Source organism: Ursus americanus, chromosome 24 (assembly GCF_024610735.1).
Source record: "Ursus americanus isolate L20-20 chromosome 24, mUrsAme1.1.p, whole genome shotgun sequence".
NCBI lineage: Eukaryota > Metazoa > Chordata > Mammalia > Carnivora > Ursidae > Ursus > Ursus americanus.
The window spans coordinates 27,711,205-27,718,945 of record NC_142150.1 but is presented as its reverse complement, the minus strand read 5'-3'; the positions used below and the strand labels follow the sequence as shown (position 1 = coordinate 27,718,945).

The following is a 7,741-nucleotide window of genomic DNA, read 5'->3' as shown; positions in this document are numbered from 1 at the left end:
AAATTTGAATTGACCAATTGCCACAGACAAAAATGAAAAATGATTTGAACAATTGCTTTTGAAAAGCCACCAGAATGGTAGGTTTTATTGAAGGGTTTTATTTAAAGTTTTATTTAAAGACCAGTTATTTTTAAATGTTATGTAAACTATTCCAGGCCATTGGAAAACACACACACACACACACACACACACAAAGTTTTTCAATTCATTTTATGGTTATAGTAGAATTTCAATACCAAAACCTGAAACAAATAGAATGAAAAAGAAAACTATACACTAATGTTACTTAAAAATATAAACGCAGAATTTTTAAATGAAATTAGAGGGACACATCTATGACAAGCATCCTGTTATCAAGGATTTTTCTTCCAGGAATGCAAAAGTGATCAGTAGCAGAAAATTTGCTAACAAATTATAGGAGAAAAATTATATTCTTTCATCAATAGATTTTTTTTTTAAGACGCATTTATTCAGCGTCATGATCAGACTATTTAGCAATCAACAGCATGGGTGCAAAAAAAAATCTACATTAAAACCCTTTGTTGGAGTGCTTTACACTTTCCACAGAACAGAAACTAAAATAACCTGTTATACAATTAGTCACAAATACAGTCCTTGAGTTTTTTGCCCATACACATGAGTATTGTCTAAAACATGTCTTCTTTGTAGCAGCTAGGCCCTGCCACCACTGTGCTTGGCTGAGTTCACAAATCTGTTGTAACCTGTAGCTTCCCTGTCGCTTCTCTGGCTCTCCTCTCCCGCTAAGCTTTATTTCCTGGCAGTAATTAAAACCTTCTGCCACTGCTGTAGCTACTGCTGCTGCTGGAACCACCATAGCCACCTTGGTTTCGTGGTTTGGCAAAGTATTGGCCTCCACCACCATAGGGGCCAGAGCTTCTGCCTCCAAAATTTCCTCCTTTCATGGGTCCAAAATTTGAGAATTGATTGTTGTAATTGCCAAAATCATTATAGCTTCAGCCACCTCCAAAGTTGCTTCCATCATTACCAAATCCGTTATAGCCATCCCCACTGCCACCATATCCACCACCACCTCGAGTGCCGCCAAAGCCACCTCGCCCACTGAAGTTCCCTCAAAATTGTCATTCCCACCAAAACTACCTCTACGACAACCACCGAAGTTTCCAGAACCACTTTGACCTCTTTGGCTGGATGAAGCACTAGCCATCTCTTGCTTAGATAGGGCTTTCCTTACTTCACAGTTGTGGCCATTCACAGTATGGTATTTTTGAATGACAATCTTGTCTACATAGTTGTGGTCATCAAATGTTACAAAAGCAAAACCTCTCTTTTTGCCACTGCCTCGGTCAGTCATGATCTCAATCACTTCAATTTTCCCATACTGTTCAAAATAATCTCTTAGATGGTGTTCTTCAGTGTCTTCTTTAATGCCATCAACAAAAATCTTTTTCACAGTTAAATGGGCACCAGGTCTTTGAGAATCTTCTCTTGAGAAAGTCCTCTTTGGTTCCACAGCTCTTCCATCCACCTTGTGTGGCCTTGCATTCATGGCTGCATCCACCTCCTCCACCGTGGCATACGTGACAGACCCAAAGTCTCTGGAGTGCTTGGTATTGGATCTCTCATTACCACACAGTCCATAAGTGTTCCCCATTGCTCAGAATGGCTCCTCAAACTCTCATCAGTTGTTTCAAAGCTCAAAACTCCGATGAAGAGCTTCTGCAGCTGTTCAGGCTCGTTGGGAGACTCTGAATTAGACATGATGGCGGTGGGAGGGGAGACTTTAACGATGCTTACTCGGCGGCATCCACGGGCAGAAAGGAGCTCATCAACAGATTTTAAAAGAATTTGATAAGCATCTATTAAACCTTTCCATTAAAATTGGAAGTAGATATTGCTATCTACTGGAAAATAAAGAGATAGTATTATTACATTTTTTGACTATATGAACATGTACCTCGATAACGCAAGAGACTCTGTTAGAAAACTATTGGAATTGATAAGGGAATTTGATAAGTAGTTGGATGAATATATAAATATCAGTAATTATTCTGTTTTATCTATAACCCCTGAAGAAAGAAAAAGATCCATTCACAAAAGTGCAAAATCTGTAAAATAAACACAACAAATAATAAAAATTCTGTAAGAAATTTAGGTGGTGGGGCACCTGGGTGGCTGAGTCTTTAAGCGTCTGCCTTCGTCTCAGGTCATGATCCCGGGGTCCTGGGATCGAGCCCCGCATCGGGCTCCCTGTTCTGCTGGAAGCCTGCTTCTTCCTCTCCCACTCCCCCTGCTTGTGTTCCCTCTCTTGCTGGCTGTCTCTCTCTGTCAAATAAATAAAAACTTAAAAAAAAAAAGAAAAAAAGAAATTTAGGTGGTTACACATGTACTTTAGAGACAGTGAGATCTGCTTAAGGTTTTTGACTACATACAAATAGCTGTAAGAAATGGCATAAACTAAGTTAATAGAGAAATGACAGTTTTCAAAAAATAATTGTAATGCTAATGAAAGGTTTAATATTCTAATATATCTAGAGCTCTTAAAAATAGGCAAGAGTGGAAGAAAGGACCCAACAGGAAAGAGGGAAAAAGAACATCAGTACATGCCCAGACATAGAATACAAATACAAATACCTGGGGCGCCTGGGTGGCACAGCGGTTAAGCGTCTGCCTTCGGCTCAGGGCGTGATCCCAGCGTTATGGGATCGAGCCCCACGTCAGGCTCCTCCGCTATGAGCCTGCTTCTTCCTCTCCTGCTCCCCCTGCTTGTGTTCCCTCTCTCGCTGGCTGTCTCTATCTCTGTCAAATAAATAAATAAAATCTTTAAAAACAAAAAACAAACAAACAAACAAAAAAACAAAAAACAAATACAAATACCTAACAAGCATATGAAAAGGTCAAATCCAAATGCAAATTAATTAGGAAAATGTGAATTGAAATAGCAATGAGATATCACTTCCTGATGTTCAAACAAGAGAAAAATTAAAAAGACAGATAACATTTATTGCTGGTTGGGTTAAGAGAAATGGGCACTCCCATACATTGCGCTGGAAATGTAAATGGTTATGCCCTTTTGAAAGAGCCATGTAAGAACATCTATTAAATTAAAAATACATGGAGCCTTTAAGCCTGATATTCCATCCTTGGAAATGTGTTCTATGCAAATAAAATCACCCCTACAGAAGTACATGTGTGCAAGTTCATTTATTACAACAACACTTGAGGCGGTGAAAAATTGGAAACCTAGTGAATTCTCATTATTCAGGAATATATAAATTATTGCATATAAATTATTGTAGGCTCACATGATGGGACTATTACATAGCTTTTGTGACACATGAGTGAGAGCTGTACTATATCTCTTGTTGTAGAAGAATTTCCATGAAGTGTGAGTAAAACAAGCGTGTGTGGGAAAGTGTGTGTATTTGATTATATGACTATGGGGAAAAATATACTAGGTTATTAACATGCATTATTTGAGAGTAGGGAAGAAGGGAGGTAGGAATAAAAAAAAGGCAAAGGAGAAATAAAATATGGAACCAAAAATACCTACAGCATACATGAATTTATCTTGCTTATTATGCATTTTTGGAACACATGTGTATATGCTAAAAAAAAAAAAATAAAATAAAGCAGATGCTGAATTTGAACAGTTAATGCCCACTCTTTTCTGTGCTATGCCTGTCTACAAGTTGAAGACTTCTTAGTTCTGACAGTTGTTCTAGCTCAACTTTTCCCCCAGGGAAAAGTTCTTAGGATGGTGTCAGAGCAGGAAGGTCAGTCTTAGCCCAGCCCAGTGCCAGGGATCAAAGGTTCTCAATTGTAGAACCCGGAGATTTTTTAGCATATTATTTAGGATTTAGTTCTATCCTTTTTCTTGCATTTTTGAACTTGTTTCCTTTCCCTTTTTTTTCTTTTAAAAAGATTTTATTTATTTGAGAGAGATCACAGGTGGGGGGGGCAGGGGCAGAAGGAGAGGGAGAAGCAGACTCCCCACTGAGCTGGGAGCCTAACACAGGGCTTGATCCCAGGACCCTGAGATGATGACCTGAGCCGAAGTCAAACGCTTAACCAACTGAGCCACCCAGGTGCCCCGGGACTTGTCTTGTTCTCTAATGTATTTGTTCCTACAAGGTCCTTCTCTCCAGAAGTATAGGACAACTAGAAACGAGTCACAGACTTGCGTTCAAGTTCTGACTAAGCAACTTTTATTCTGTGGTGATTTGATTAGGCCAGTGGTCGTCAAACTTGAGCATGCATTGGACTCGCTTGAAAGACTCTTTAAAACAGATTTCTGGGCCTTAACTCCAGAGTTTCTGTTGCTGTGGGTCTGCAGTGAGACCTGATAATTTGCCTTTCTAATCATTTCTGGATGCTGCTGCTTTTGGTCCAGGGACCACACTTTGGGAAACACTGAATTAAGCTCTTTAATCTCTAACAGGCAAAATGAAAATAATAATAGACCTGGGGTTTGCTGGGGTTTGAAGGATCTTATGAATTCAACCCTCTCCCTTTGTAGACGAGGAAACGGAGAATCGTGAAAGTGAGGAGACCAATACTTGTTGGCAAAGCCAGATGAAAACCCAGGACCTTTGAGTTTTGGTGCATGTATTGAGTTGTAACAGCTGGAGCACAGGACACAGGTGGGCATCTTTGAAGGAGTCTAATATCAGTGTTCTTCTTTCATGGCTATAAATAGCAGCTGATAAGTAACATGGATGGAAGTGGAAATACTGTTTCATTATTGACAAAGATTGTTTGAAGGATGAGGCATTTATTTATTGGTGACGGATTTCGAAATGCTACACCCAAGAATTAGAGCGGGAAATAAAGGTTTTCTCCCTAATACTTTCAACGTCAGGCACTCTGCTCACATGTTCATTTAACCATTTCTAAAGGCCTACAAGGTAGATCATATTATTATCACTATTTTACAGCTGAGGAAACGGAGTTTCAGAAGAACTGAGTGATTTGTCTAGGGTAGAGTTTGGACCAGTACTCTCAACAAACATCTACACTTGCATTATGCATTATGCATTATGCCAGTGTTTTCTTTTGTGAGCATTTACTACATGCCAGGTGTGGTTTATCAGTGAAGCAGGACCTCTCTGAGTTGTATGCATTCAGGGTTTGTTACTGGAATAAGGTTTTGCGTGCTTGCAGAGTTGGAGAATTCCACAGGAGGCTGTCGTGGTGGGCCTGAAGTCACTGTAAGTCGGCACAGTGGGCAGTTGGAAAGAAGTAGGGGAGAGGAAGGACAAACTGGGATTGTGTCTGCCTTTCACCTCCACCTACCTTGGCAATGTGGGTGACCCTTCAGAAGGGGCTGGCATACATTCTGGCTTGGGACTCAAGCTGAAGAGTGAGCCCAACCTACAGCACCCAGCAAGTGTGCCAACAGATCAGTGACCGCATGGTGGGCTGCAGTGGTGCCTGGCATTCCACATGGGCCTTAGAGCCAGTTGGGGCTGCTTCCCTTCTGCCTTCCATTTTTCATCCGTGATTCCTTGTGACCCACCCTCATCCAGGATCATGAAGGGAAGGGAAGTCTGAGGAACATAGCTCCAGCTTGGCGGAACTGACTATACACAGCCACCACACACTGTGAAAGTTGTTTTTGCATACATTATTTTATTTATCTTCAAAGCAACCTTTTTATTTATTTATTTATTTGAGAGGGAGTGCGTGCGCATGCTGGTGTGCGGGAGTGGGGAGAGGCGGAGGGGATGTGGGGCTCAATCTCACATCCCTGAGGTCACAACCTGAGCTGAAATCAAGAGTTGGACGCTCAACTGACTGAGCCGCACAGCTGCCCCTTCAGACAACCTTGTAAGGCAGGAGCTCCCATGCACGGATGGGGAAACCAAAGTTTATGAGGTTACATGGCTTGTCTCAGGTACAACCTTGCTTGAGGTACAACTCCAGTAAGTGGTTTCAAACCCAGATCTGTGTGACTTTAAACCTGTGCTCTTACCCTGTTTGACCCCATTCACTGATTTTTGCCCAAGTGTCCCTCTCTGAGACTTATGGAAACTGACATCACTGACTTAAAGTAAGACGCTTCACACAGGACGCTCCAGGCATATCAGGGACCCCAAATGCTTTTTTCACCTCTCATTCCCTAGACTAGAGCTTCCTTGTCAGGGAGCTGTGATTGGATTGTAGGTTTACTTGGGATGGGCTTGGGGCAGCAGGAGCCTCTGCGAAGGTCTCCTCCAGCTCTTAGCAGCCTTATCCATTTACCTCAGCATGTGTTGTGACTTGAAGGCTGGGGAGCACTACTGTGGTCTCCCAGGACATGACTCACCTCACAGAGCTGGAATTTGTTGGCCTCTGGGAAATGAACCTATGAGAGGAATGGAGAGAGCTGATGTACAGCCTGTTAGCATGAGTGAGACTGAAGGAGGAAGCCTTCATGTGACACTCTCAGGCTCCCAGGTGGCAGCCAGGTGTCTTGCTGTTGATTTTTGTTTTATAAACATTTTCCCTGCCTGTCAGTTCTCCAAATAGAGCCAAACTCATCTCCATGGTAGCTGAGGCATAAGAGCCCCAGTGAATATGTCAGAGCTGAAGAGAAAGCTCCACTCCAAAACAGCTATAAAAGGGAGAAAAGAAGGAATTTTGCTGTTATCACAGAATCTGGAATCACATAACAGGGTGTTATTTAAAAAAAAAATTATTATTATGTTCAGTTAGCCACTGTTTAGTACATCATTAGTTTTTGGGGTAGTGTCCAATGATTCATTAGTTGTGTATAACACCCAGTGCTCATCACAACATGTGCCCTCCTTAATATCCATCAGGCTGTTACCCCCTCCCCTCTAAAACCCTCAGTTTGTTTCCCAGCGTCCATAGTTTCTCATGGTTCATCTTCCCCTCTGATTTCTCCCCTTCAGATTTCCCTCCTTTCTGCTGTGGTCCTCGCACTATTGCTTATGTTCCACATATGAGTAAAACCATATGATAATTGTCTTTCTCTGCTTGACTTACTGCACTTAGCATAATCCTCTCCAGTTCCATCCATTCATATAACAGGATGTTAAATGGAAAATGTCCTGCTCCTTCTGGAGCTTCAGCTGAGGTCCTGAAGCCGAGGACACTGGTTGGTAAAGGCTCACATCCTCTACAAAGAAAGTTGTCAATCATACCTCATAAGACTTGCTAAGTAAAGGCCACCAGCTCTGTCACTCTTCACAAGTGCATTTAAGAAGAGCCTAGAAATTTATCAAAACAACACAAAAATTCTCTTAAGTTGGATTCTCCCATCAGCAGACCCTGAGTCAAAGATTCATATACAAGTAATTTATTAAGGAAATGCACCCTGGAGAAACCAGCAAGGGAAAAGGGGCTGGGGGTGGGGGGGACACAGAAGAGTCCCAAGGTCGAATGCTATTTCAGCTGAGGTCTCTTGGTCGGGGCTGATCTCTTTGGAACTCTAGAATGTAAATTACACCTCAGCATTTGTTCTCTCTTGAGACAAAGGAGCTGGGTTTCTGTACTCCCACACAAGGCCTGATCTTAGCTGTTGGTGCCCATGGGTGATCCTCTGAAGGTCACAGGTGCCAGAATTTGTAACAAAGCATAGCAGAAACTGGGAGATGAGCTAATATAAGGGATCCCAAGGGACTTAGGTGCAGCAGCAGCAGCAGCAGCAGGAGCAGCAGCAGCAGCAATACCTTCTTCAGAAGGAAATTTATGGAGTAGAAGCAGCTTTCTCTTTCCCCACTCCACTTCAAGCTAAAAGGATAGGCCCTAAGAAAAA

At 42.0% G+C, this 7,741-nt stretch overlaps 1 pseudogene; it reads right to left on the bottom strand.

Moving 5' to 3' along the window:
* Positions 1 to 495: 495 nt before the first annotated feature.
* On the bottom strand, positions 496 to 1,797 carry LOC123799563 (heterogeneous nuclear ribonucleoprotein A1 pseudogene; annotated as a pseudogene).
* Between the last annotated feature and the right edge of the window lie 5,944 nt (positions 1,798 to 7,741).